Source organism: Triturus cristatus, chromosome 4_2, assembly GCF_964204655.1.
Source record: "Triturus cristatus chromosome 4_2, aTriCri1.1, whole genome shotgun sequence".
Classification (NCBI taxonomy): Eukaryota; Metazoa; Chordata; class Amphibia; order Caudata; family Salamandridae; genus Triturus; species Triturus cristatus.
The window spans coordinates 957884826-957898065 of record NC_140586.1 but is presented as its reverse complement, the minus strand read 5'-3'; the positions used below and the strand labels follow the sequence as shown (position 1 = coordinate 957898065).

General features: G+C 45.3%; 1 protein-coding gene across 1 annotated transcript in view; it reads right to left on the bottom strand.

Annotated features, from left to right (window-relative positions):
* The window catches only part of LOC146839112 (uncharacterized), a 33242-nt gene extending 21329 nt beyond the window's left edge, over positions 1-11913 (bottom strand). The window contains exon 1 of the mRNA XM_085603118.1: positions 11707-11913. The gene's annotated coding sequence lies outside the window, so the exon portion shown is untranslated. The remainder of the gene's footprint in view (positions 1-11706) is intronic.
* Positions 11914-13240: the final 1327 nt, after the last annotated feature.

Below are 13240 nucleotides of genomic sequence, written 5' to 3'. Positions count from 1 at the left end.
ACAAATGAAGAAATGTAAAAAGGATTGAGACCTTTTTAATGCGGGGCATAATATGGGCTTCTTAACAGAGAACTTGAGGAGGGAGTGTGGCGAGTCTAAGGGTGCCCCGTGCCTCTTCTGGCCGGACGTTGATAAATTAACGAGGCCCAGGCGTCCCCTACATCAGGACTTGAGGAGGGAGTGTGGCGAGTCTAAGGGTGCCCCGTTCCTCTTCTGGCCGGACGTTGATAAATTAACGAGGCCCAGGTGTCCCCTACATCAGGAAAGCTTAGACTTGCTTTGCTTTCAGACTTTAAACACCTCCCTGTGTCTCACAGTCTTTCCTTTGACTTTAATTTGGCTTCTTGGTCAGCTGCCTCTAATGTGCTCAATCAACTACGCCTCACAAAGGTGGTAACATTTAAGGAGGACCACAAATCACAAGATTTAACCTCGGAGCAGGAAGCACTGAAGTTATTCATCTGCTCAAAACATACTGTAGGAGAGTAGGATCTGCCTTTTATGGTTACCCCCACTTTTTGCTGGTGTTTCACTGTTTTTCGACTTTCGTCTGGCTGGGACTCTGCTATTCAGGGCCCCAGCCTAGCTACTTCCTCTCTAAATTGAATGCATGTACTTTAGGTACACCACAGATTGGATACTGAGGTACCCTTATGAGTCCCTAGTATATGGTATACTATGTACCCAGGGCATAGGTACCCCAGAGGCCTACCAGGGGCTAAAGCATGTATTATGCCACCCCTGGAAAGCACTCCAAAATGACACCACAGGTCTGCTACTGCAGCCTGGGTAAGGTGGTGCATGCACCCCTTACTGAGGTATAGGTTCACTATACCTCACCTATCACTGCACATACAAACCTATCAGTCACTCCTATGGCAGGCCTTAACAATTCTGAAGGCAGAGTACTTGGTTATATGTGAGAGGGTGCCCAGGCATGAGCTGAGCCCCTCTGCAGCCTTCAGAATCTCTTCTCCGGTATTGTCAGTGGTGCAGCCTGACCATATACTCTTAAGTGCATTATATCTAAAACGGCTAATGTTAACTTTGGACTGGCTGCACAGAAACATGTCCTGTTTGGTGTCAAACACCTTGGAATCATACCCCCCATCAGTTCTTGATGTGAGGATATGATCCCACCCTTCTGGAGGGAGAGACATGGCAGCACTGGTATACCCGGTTGCAGTGAATGAGCCACTTTTGTGGTCTGACACTCTATGATGACCCTTAACCACCACCATTTTGTACTGACTTAAGTGTGTTATGTTGCCCTAGCCTTCATGGAGGATGGGCTTGCATATGCCTGTTTTTCTTCTATCTTTTCGTGGAATAGTCTTGCCAAGAATAGAAGGTATGGGATGTTGAGGTGCAGTCTTGTGGGTGGTGGTGCACACATGTGCTCAATGTGGTATACCGAGGGATAAAGTCTATAGTGTTATTTGGGTTCTGTGAATTATGACTTTGACCTATTGGCTTTGACGTGGTCTAATGTCATTCTGCCTTCTGACTTTACCTTGCTTCAAACTTTTCTGTGTGCACAGTGGTGCTTGTAAGTTGTGTGGATGAGAATTATAGGTGCCAACTACTGCCTTTGACATGGTTTCATGTCATCCTTGCTTTTCTGATTCCATCTTGCTTTGGGCCTTTGTGTGCGTGGCTTAACTAACTTTCTGTGCCTGCACGAAGAAGAGGGCATGTTCTGCTCTGCCTCCTGTTTTTCGCATTTTTCTGACTAGAGAGAACTGGTTCTTATCAGAGGAATGTACATGGTCTGTCTTGGAGCCATAGCAAGGGCCTGATCAACCGTTGCTGTGACCTTGGAGCATGCTGGTACAGGCTCTCATGAGAACTAGGGGGCGAGGCTTGCTAGAAGCTTCGCTGTGTTATTAAAAGGGGGAGCCTACACTGGCCTGGTGGAAGCTCACTCCGTGGAGCAGACGTGCTGTCACGGAAGAGTAGAGGCTGGTGTCACCTCTGAGCTTCACCCGATTCAAGCAATGGACTCCCCTGGAGCGAAGTGGGGTGAAATGATGGAGCAGTAGATGAGGTGTCTCTGCTACTAACTGTCTCTTGATTCTTTACTGATTCTCTCCTTTCCTTCTTATTTTCTGATTCTTATATCCATACATACATATTTCTACATATATATTTGCCTTGATTGTGAGTCAATCATACTATTAATATGTTAGAGTCTGCTATGATAGGTGCATTTGGCTTACTGTGTGGTGCTATTTACTAATAAATACATCCCAGATATACCAATTCATCTTTTCCTTGTAGAAGGAGGTGTGGACTCTTCTTGGCCAAGTATTCTGTTGTAGAAGGATGGGTGAATTCCCTTCTAGCAGGTAATTGTGTTATAGGAAGTTGTTCTACTCCTGGCAAGTGATGCGCAAAGTTCCTTGGTATGTTGTTTTCTTGCCTTGCCTTTGGGGGAGTGTTGAAAGTTTGCCCACCTTAGGAAGTGCTGTGTATATGTTATATTCCATAAGTTTGGAACTGATATTCTCTCCCTGGGAAAGTGACGGTACATACCTTGTTCCAGGGGAGATCTAAGTTTGTCATTACACCGGTTAAAACTTAACAGACCCCTGGCATCACAAAATGGATGCTGCAGCCACAGACACAAGTCTGGCCTCCTGCTGCTTACCGAAACTCCGACAGGGGAGGCCTGGACAATACGTTTCCTGTCACAGGGAGGTGTAACCACTTCCCAGACAGGCTGATGTGTATTGGGGCTGGGAGCACTTTCAGAGTGCTTTGAAGTCCTGCACTGGGGGCACATTTGGTATCCCTGTGCATAGTACAGCTCAAACTGGTTCAGGGGCTTCCAGCCCCTGCTCTGGCACGAAACTGGACAAAGGAAATCGGTGTAGCCACCCCTCTTTCCAAACCCTCCCATAGGTGGGTCCCCAGAGCTAGTCCAACCCCTTCCTTAAGTATAAGTAAGGAACCTCTGTAACCATAACTTTAGATATCCCTGGAGGAAACTCTGAAGCTGAATCCTGGAACTTCGATGGTCTACTAAAGACTAGAGGACTGAAGAAATCTCCCTTGGGGTCAAGGAGTGACTCCCCTGCTTGGCAGGCACCAACAAAGCATTTTGCCGGTCTGCAGCTCCGAAGCTCCCACCAGACTCTGAAGTATTTGAAGCCCATGAAGAGGATTTCCAGATACCAGCACTTGCCCTGGCAAATTGCGGTTCCCGGAGCATGCACGATTGACTGAGTGAAACTGTTATCTATTGTTTCCGCGATTCTGAGACTGTTCCAATTCTAAAAGGAAACAAAGTTGTCATGTTTATGCGGTTGTCAGAGACTAATCCCTTCTTGTATATTCAAGAAGTTTCTAGTGACCTCTGAGTTAGCTGGCAAACACAAGTAATTAAGTTTAATATACTCGATAGAGACATATTGACCTTAGTCCTATGTCAAATCTATAGTGTATGTTATTCCAATGCGCAGAGCCTATCGGGGATATAGGAACTACACTACAGCACCAAAGCATCTTTCTCCTTTCTGCGTGGGTTGCTGTTGCCAAGGCTTGTTGTGTCCAAACCGGGCACCAAAGCTGCAGCACTCGATATCCTTCGTGGGACAGCTCGGATCCAGCTCCTGGTCATCCTCGACGCCTCCTGGTCCTCGTGGCTGAAGAGTCAAGCTTCACCTTCTTCACCTGAAACACCCGACATCGGTGGGCATTCGTCTATCGTGCCCCTGGTCACTGGCAAGTGACCCAGACTCTGTACCCTCTGCTTTCAGGTTCTTCTCATCTTCGATCCAGGCTTGGATCTCTTCGGACACTTCGCATCTTCCCGGCAGCAGCACTTCTTTGTCAGCTCCCATTGAAATCGACGACATGACCCGACACCATTTGACACCTATGCACCCGCCTTCCCTTGGTGAGATAACACAAGTACTCCGGTGCTCCCGTGGGTGTTGGCCCTAGAACTTCCTAAGTCCCAAAGGGTTTGGTCCTGACTCATTTCTAAGTGTCCCTAATCTTTAGAAATCTAACCGTGACTTTCCCCATAGAAGCTAACGGGAGCTCGCTGCTGTGTTCTCACACTGCACACTGCACACGGCCCCCGTGGGTCCCCTGTGACACTACCTTGGGTGGTTCCTTGGGGTCCCAGCGATTCTACAGACTCTAGGCCTTGTGTCTAGTTAAGTTATGGTTCTTATACCACTATTTTAGTATATGGTTTGGCTCGCCCCTAGGGCCTGACGTGAATTTGTGCTATTTTACTGTTATAGTTGCAGTGTAACTTATGTGTTTTGACCTCTAGCCTCATAAAGAGAGTAGGAGGGTGTGGAGACTAGGAGGGTGTGTTTAGAAATAAATACATATATTTTATATATATACCTGGTGTGGTTCTCCTTTCCTTTAGCCATTCAAGAGATTATAGACTGGTAAAACAAGCTGCTTTACATTCCTTCAAGACTTAGCCTGAAGGCTGCTCTCCACAGCTACCACTAGGATAGCTTTCAATAAAGGCTGTATTTAACCTATCATCAATAAGGGGTTGTTTGGACTGGTACAGGGTGCCCACTATAACTAGTGGACAGCATATATCAGGCCAACTTCTCACACATACTGTATGCAAAGCACGGAAATACAAGCAGACGGTCTTGTAAGAGGCAACTAAATATACAAACAACAAATATTAGGGGCCCTACGTAGGATAGGAGCCAGAGAACAACATGAATGCTTTTATATAGAGTGTTTCACAGCGACCATAAACTCTGGTCTGAAACCAAAAAGGAAACAAAATGAGCCCATGCCTTTAGCCACTTCTAATACCCATATCTTTTATTGCTCCACAGCAAACTCCTGAACCATCTCTAGCCATGTCCAAACCCTTTTTGTTCTTGCACCCACCTTACCTTGGTGACAGTGTAACCTCACTACCAAGCCTCTAGGACCTGAACTCATATCTCTTCTTCCCCCCTATCTGAAGCCCACTGCTATTCTTTTGGTACACAGTCTAGCTCCCATGTCATGTCTAAATCTATAATTAAACTCTCAATCATCCCTACCTCTTCTCTAACCACCTGCCTAGCACTAGATCCACATGTAACCGCGAAGCCGTCAGCGGCTTCCACTGTTACACTTAAGCCAACTCTAGCAGAGAATCCCTGGCTCCATTCACAAATCCTAGACTACCAAAGGCTCACTCAGTAACCCCCCCACCACACCCCACCCCACAGGTAAAACTAGCTCCCTGCCAAACCCGTCAGTAACACGGGGTTCATTGTGCAAACCATCGGTCATCACAGGCTCTTTGGTCAATCCATCCCTATCCACAGATTATCTCCCTATGACTCAACCTGCCACTCTTTCTTACAGCTGCCCATGCTGTCTTCCCCTATTACGTAAAGTGCCACACTTCCACCAAGTAACCCCATCACCTGTCTCGTGAAATGACCTTCTGGGACAAAAGGTTGAAGCATGTTTGCACAGGTCAATGTAAAACCGATACACAGGTCCCTGTGTATGGTTGGTTTCTCATATGTCTACCCTGTACCCAGAGCAGTAACATGCCCCAGCATCTGGTAAATAGCTCTCCAGCCGGGGATTCTTTTGAACATGTTAAGGAGCTTCAGCGTGGTTTTTTTTCATTAGACTATTTGTGCTTTTTTTGCTTGGAGATTGCCGCAGCCAGTTGCCTTCTGCGGGCATTCTCTGGCTCCTGACTAAACCATAGTGTACATGAATTAGGAAAAGGCAGTCTTGAGGATCCATTTCTTAACACCTTACTGGTTTATATGTGCCAAACCATACTCTAGACCATAATAGGTAAAAATGTCTTGTTCTGATAGAGAGGCATCTTTGGTTTCTGTCTGACATAGAAGGTTCAGGACACACCCTGGGCAGTGAGCTGTATTTTCTTACAAAGCAGATGGCTCTCACTCGAGGATGACTATTATGACAAATGCTGGCGACTCAAGATGGAATCATTGGGCCAGATGCATCAAAGGGTTTTGTCCATTCTGTGTCTATGGGAAAATGTGTTCATGCATATGGCACATTGTGTTAAATTTGCTGCCGAAATCTAATTCTGTCACAGCACTGTGGTAAGTATTCGCGGTGAAACCTCACCGCTCCAACCACAACCGATTTGATGGCACTGACTTCTTTTCTGATACCATGTTCATACTGACAACGCAGGATTCATTAAGCGGTGTATCATAGGTATATAAACACATTTTCATAGACAGAATTCCTTACAGTTTGTACCAAGGAACATCAAAAGCATGCTGGGAATAGACAAGATTTATAAGAGTTTCACTTCCTTAGCCCCAATACCAGCTAAGCACAAGTTTATCCATTTCATATTTGAGCATTGCTACACAACTTGTTCTCATTTCAGTTTTGCCTCGCTACCACAGGCAAGGAAAATGGCTCTGGGATCTAATCAAGCCCTCCAAACCCTCACATAGTACTTCCTTTGGGAAGTTTTGATGCCCTTTTTGTGCCTTTGTAAAAAAAATAATTAGGTCTTGTCCGTTGACGATGTTTAAACTCATCACCAAGAATCACTGTGGCCTCGGTTTGGGACTGCTGGTAAGACTGTGATACCTCAGTCAAAAACCTGCCTCCACCAACGCTTTCCCTGCAGTGAGGTCAGGCTGGTATACACCAGTGAGCTTTATATATGGCCATTATGTGTTGCAATGTCGCAGTCATTCAAATGAGAATCCTGCTCACCTTGTGAGATGATGCTTTGCTGTAAGTCTAAATGAAATCTTCAGAACTGTCTCCTAAGAAAGAAGCCCTAACACCCCTGCTCTTGCCTGATGTATTAGTAAAGCTAACCTTCATATTGCCGGAGAAAACAGAGCTCTACTTGAGATACACTCAAACATTTATGGCCATTTCTGATGTAGGGCTGGATCACAGATGTTTGTAAATACCAGCTTGGGTCTGAAATGCTTCTTATTGCATTTTATTTATTTGCAACACCTTATGCAAAATGTATACTACGTAAATATATGATACTTATTTTCCAGTACAGTGGACACCATGAAATTTTATAGAACTTTTTTTCCTCAAGCGAAAGCTTCACTGTGTAAAGTCAATATTATCATAGTCCGCACTACACATAAAGGTTTCATTTTTTTGGAAGCCCGTATAATTAATTTATGCAGTAGGCCAGGCAAGTTGATTTATTTGCAGGGCTAGTAGATTTCTGTAGCTTATCGTTCCTTGGACAACTAGATTTGTAAAATATTTCCACATCCCTGATAGGGTCACACTCCATCTATGTTGTGTGTATTGTTTCATTAATTTTTCAGACCATATATTGACCAGCATACACTGGTGAAATATTCTAGAACCATCTTTTCAAGCAGAGCAATTGTGACACCAAACTGAACACATTGTAGACAATATCATTAGATATCCAGGTTCTGATGGACATGGGGCAACTCCATTATTTCATTATTTTTTATGGTAACTTTCTAAAAGTGGCATTTTCAGTATTGTAATTTAAAATTCGACTTCAACATGAGTTATGATTTTAAATTGCGATTCAAAAGACACCAAACTAGAAACAAATATCTCTTTCCATTGGGAAATTACATGTCTAAAATGTAACACAGCATCTCCAATGTTATCCTATGAGAGAGATATGTTGCGCTGTAGTAAAAAAAAAAAAAAAAGTAAGAGCTTTTCACTGCCAGGACATGTAAAACGTAAAAGTACATGCCCAACTTTTTAAATAGTGCACCCTGCTCTTGGGGCGATCCCTGGCCTACCATAGGGATAACTTACTTGTATTAACAAGCACTGGCATAGCCAATAGGTCTCACCTTTGGGACCTTACATAAGTGTTTAGCCAGCGATATTTACTTTGGCAATGTTTTAAAGCTATGTAACCCAAGTAGACAGATATGCCTAAGTAGAAAAGAGAGCGTTTGATGTACCCAACGATTGAAGATCTTGTTAGTGTGGATTAAAACGATACACAAACCCAAATGCACAAGCACATGTTAAAAGTGCTTGTGCCTGAAGCAGAGAGGCCGTGAAATTTGCGAACTTAATTTAGTGTGGGTGCAAATCCTGCATTGTCGATCTCTGACGAGTTGCACTACCACTGCTGAAACAAGGCCAATGGCGGCACCAATGGGTGAGGTGGACTGGCCGCAATGGTCCTGTGACTTCAGTGCCAAAGTCACTGTCGCTATAGGGTATGCAGCTTTGCAGGTCTGCCCCCAAGACTGAAGGTGAACTTCAGTATGGATTGTGGTAACCTTTATGATTAACCCGCAGCTGCCACTGCTAGGGTCCACCTGCTGGTGCTAAGACACCAGGGCTTCTAAGGTCCAGCGGGGCCTTCTAAGGCCTAACATGGAAATATGCTCCCTCAGGAGAACGGTCTGGTAATGAATGCTGAACCTGGTTCCCCAGTTCCAGATTTGGCATCTCTGGCCATAGTGCCAAAGTCTCACCCCCACTGAACACTATACTGCCCCACTGAGAAAAATGTGCACTGCCATCAGCCACAAACCCAATTGTGCCCTGCTATAAACACCTGGATGTGACTCATTTCAAAGTATGCACTAGACAAGAGTAATATGCTGCCTAAAAAAAAAAGTAATAACATCCTGGAAAAGCAAACACTTATAGGGAAATGCAAGATTAAGTAAAGCATGCGAAATATAAGCAGGAACAACATGGTTACCTTAACACTTTTACACTCACCATTTAGAAATCGAAGAGTATTTTTGCCTGAAAAGTAAAGGACATGACTACAGGGCCCTGAAGGGACCCGTTTCAATGTCCATTGCTTATATCCTTGCAAAACGTGAGCAGTATGATTTAAAAAGACCACATCCCTGAACACAGAGCCGCGGTACACATTTTATGAACTAAAATAAGGAAAACAGCTGATCAGATTGCATTAAACGTTTTCTACTCCACGGACCAAAAGAATGACGAGAAAACGAAAGTATTGCTTCACTGGCAAACTCCATATAGTGGCGCTAATAATTTTGGGTGTGAATAAAACCAATCTGGCCACTTTACGACCACTCTGTTTTGTTTTACTTAGTTATTTTTTCTTATTTTGAACCTTTCTTTCTCTACATCCCGAGGATGCACATCGGAATAGAAAAATTTGAGAAAAAGACGACATTTCCAGCAAAAGTGTTTCTTTCTCTTTTGGGTCCATTTCACATGGGAAAAAATGAAGGAAAAGAGAGGAAAGAGAGGGTAAGAGCAGTTTCTTGAAGTCACACGTTCATTTGGAAAGTGAGGAAGAGCGAGATTGAAAGAGAGGAAAGAAGAGGAAGAAAGGAGGGGGCTGCTGACCGCAGTGGAGCAGGAGAAACGGACACTGTCCTTGTCAGAGTAGAAGGCAGAAGTGCCTCTTTCTGGCCAGACATACCCAGGCACGGCCTGCGTGTCGATGGGTGCGTGATTCCAACCTCCCATGGTATAAAAAAAAAACAGCAACAATGAGAATGTAGATTCCTCTCAAAGGTGCAGGTGAAATAGTGTGGTGGCAAAGATTTCTCACAGTGCATTATATAGCGGTGCAGTTGTACAAATTTCCTCTGTGAAGGCCCCTGTAGAGCAGTAAAAAGCAGTCCATTGTGAACATAGTCCTCATAGTGTAGTAAAAAGTAGTACAGTGTGCAAAGATGTCTCATAGTGTGATAAAAAGCAGTACCTTGCACAGAGATTTCTTATAGTGTGGTAAAAGCAGTGCACTGTGCACATATTTCCTATTTAAGCTGTAAATATCCCTCACAGTGCCGTGAAAAGCAATGCAATGTGCACACATTTCTTATAGTTAAGTAAAACCATGTACAATGTGCACAGATTTCATATAGTATTGTAAAAAGCAATACAGTGGGCAAACATTTGTAATAGTGTAGAAGAAAAGGTTTTCTCATAGTGCAGGAAAAATCAGAGCAGGGTAAACAGATTTCTCATTGTGTATTAAACAGCAGTACAGAATTCATACGTTTGCTTTGTGAATGCCGCTTGTAGTGTAGTAAAAAGCAGTCCAGTGGGGGCATATTCCTCATAGTGTAGCAAAAAGCAATCCAGTGTGGAAAGATTTCTCACAGTGTAGTAAAAAGAAGTACAGTTTACATAGATTTCTCATACAGTATTAAAATTAATGCAGTGTGCACAAAGTTAAAGATTAAGCTGCAAATACCTCAATGTGGCGGCAGATCGTTCTCCCACCTCGCCGCAAAAACCTGGAACACCCCCCCCCATCCGCCTACGACAGACCCAGGACCTGCCGGCCTTCAGGAGACTCCTCAAGTCCTGGCTGTTCCAGCAGTAGCAGCACCCCCGCCGCCCCCCCCCCTCCCCCTCCCCCTCCCCCACCCACCATCGCCTTGAGACCTTCACGGATGAGTTGTGCGCTCTACAAATGTATTGATTGATTGAATGTGCAGTGAAATGCAAAGTAACGTGCAGGATTTCCCACAGAGCAGAAAAAAGCAGCACAGTATGCACTGATTTTCATGTAGTAAAGAGCAGTTTATTGTGCACAGAGTTCTCAGTCTGTAGTTAACAGAAGTGCGTTGCACACTGATTTCTCCTAGTGTAGGAAAAAGCAGTATAGTATGCACTGACTTCTCGTAGTGTAGCAAGCAGAAGTGCAAAATGCACAGATTTTTCGTAAGTACAGTGCTTCATCATACTGCATTAGAAAGCAGGTTAGTGTGGATACATTTTTCAGACTAGTGTAAAGCAATGCAGTGTACACAGGTTTCTCATAGTGCAATAAACATCATTGCAGCGTTCACGTTCCTCATAGTATTGTAAAATGCAGTGCAGCGTGCACACGTTTGTCAGTGTAGTAAAAAGCAATGCAGTGCATATATTTTTCCAAGGAAAGTAAAATGCAGAGCAGTGTGCGCTACTTCCTCACAATGTACTAAGAAGCACTGTGCAGAGATTTCTTATAGTGTAGTACAAAGCAGTGCAGTATACAGCATTGTCATAGTGCGCAGTGTGTACAGATTCCTCATAGTGCAGTAAAAACAGTGCAGAATGTACAGATCTCTCATATTGCAGTAAAAAAAAGCAGTGCAGTGTGCATATTCCTCACAGTTCAGTAGGATGTAGTACACAGACCATTCCTTTAGCACAAATGATGATCAGAAAACAGCCCTGTAGAGTGCCACCCTACCTCTATGATAGATTACACTCTGGTTACCAGTCTCTACATTACATTAGTAGCTCTCACTACCTGCGTGCCCGCGCCCTGTAGGCACGACAACTCCCAGGGCAGGAAGGAAAGCCTCCCAGAGCCCCCTCACCGCCCCTCCCCCCGGATAGAAGAGCCCAGCTCAGCCCGGCTCCTGGCAAAGATTTCCTCCAGGATTATTCAGTCTATTTCTACAAACACAGCAGAAGGTGCTGACAATCTCCTACCTGAGCAGAAACCTGCACAGATTCCTCATAGTGCAGTAAAGAGTAGTGCAGGGAGCACAGATTCCTCATGGTGCAGTAAGATACAGTGCAAAGACTCCTCACAGTGTAGTAAGATGCAGTGCAGTGTACAGATCTCCTCTTTAACACAAATGATGCCCACAAATACCCCCATGGTGGAAGGAAAGCCCCCCAGGGGCCTCCGGATAGAAGAGCCCAGCTCAGCCCGGCTCCTGGCAGAGATTTCCTCCAGGATTATTCAGTCTATTTCTACAAACACAGCAGAAGGTGCTGACAATCTCCTACCTGAGCAGAAACCTGTGCAGACATGTCCAGGCTCCCTCCTCCTCCTGGGTGGCAGGGGCAGATCTGGGGTTTGAGGGGGGTCTGAAGATGAAGATAACTGCACGGACAGACAGGGAGAGGGGGTCCTTCCGCCTCTGCAGTAAGCTGAACACAGAAAGAAGCCGGAAGATATCAGCATTTGCTGCTTGTGCTGTCTCTGTCGCTACTAAACCGGAACCCAATAATGCTCACCTTGCATAGGCCGTACATAACTATTGGCCGGAAGTGAAGTCGGGATCCACTGCTGCTGACTCTGCCATTGCTGACTCCAAAGTCCTCCACTCAGCGCGGTCGAACACAGCTCAGTGCACATGCGCAGACAGTCACAGACGTCGAAGCTGTTGGACACGGCTCCTCCACACGTGCGCAGACTGCCCAGACACCGGAAGTGGTCCGACAAGCTCCTCCGCACGTGCACAGCCTACCCAGACACCGGAAGTGGCCGAGAGAGCTCTTCCGCTCATACGCAGACTGCCCCAGTCACCAAAGGATAGAACCGTTTATCTTCACTTAAATGAGACTGAAACTCAAAAGGTAAAAATACTTTCTCATTAGGTATTTTGTTATTCAGTAGAAATCTACACCCTGCACTTCATGTGAGAGATACAAACCCAAAGGAGAGGATGTGGTCCGTCGGCTGCGCTGCCAACTTTGGTGCTGGAAACCAGGTTTCGAGCCTCGGGGTCGCGTCCACATCCTGAGATTCTGGGCAAATCACTTTATCTCCCCGTGCCTGAATGTGTAATGTAATTGTAAACACGGTGCTCACGTAAAGCGCTCCAATACCTACGGGTCGAGTTCGCGCTATAAGTATGCAAAAAAAAAAAACGATGTGGCGTACAGGCCAGAGCTGCCGTCTTTGGAGTTAGGGAACCCGGTTCGAGACTCGGCTTCGGCCCACAAACCTGAGATTCTGGGCAGATCACTTGATCTCCCCGTGTCTACAAAAATTGAAGGTGTCCTTGCGTAAAGTAACTGGTCCTCATGTAAAGCGCTGCAATACCTTCTGGCCGAGTTCGTGCAATATCCTTGAGCCCCCAAAGGAAATTAGACAGAACCCTGATCAAAACAGAAAGAAACAAAGCAAAAACCTCGAGTTTAACACATCTATTATTTATGCAAAATAGAGAATCTGGACAACATGATTCGGGTCCAGCACCAGAAACAAGGGAGCTGGAGCATTCCCAGAGGAAATCTGTGCCTTGCTTACTGCACGGCGACTCACCCACCCCCTGCACTGTCTCTCATTCCCTGTCACTTACGTACTTACAGACTCCCTGCCGACTGTCACTCGCTCCCTGCACTGTCACTCACTCCCTGCACTGTCACTCACTCCCTACATTATCACTTACCCCCTGCACTGTCACTCACTCCCTACATTGTCACTGAATCCCTGCACTGGCACTCACTCCTTACCCTGTCACTCACTTCTCTGTCACTGACTTCCTCCATTGTCACTGCCTCCCTGCATTGTTACTCACTTACTCCCTGCACT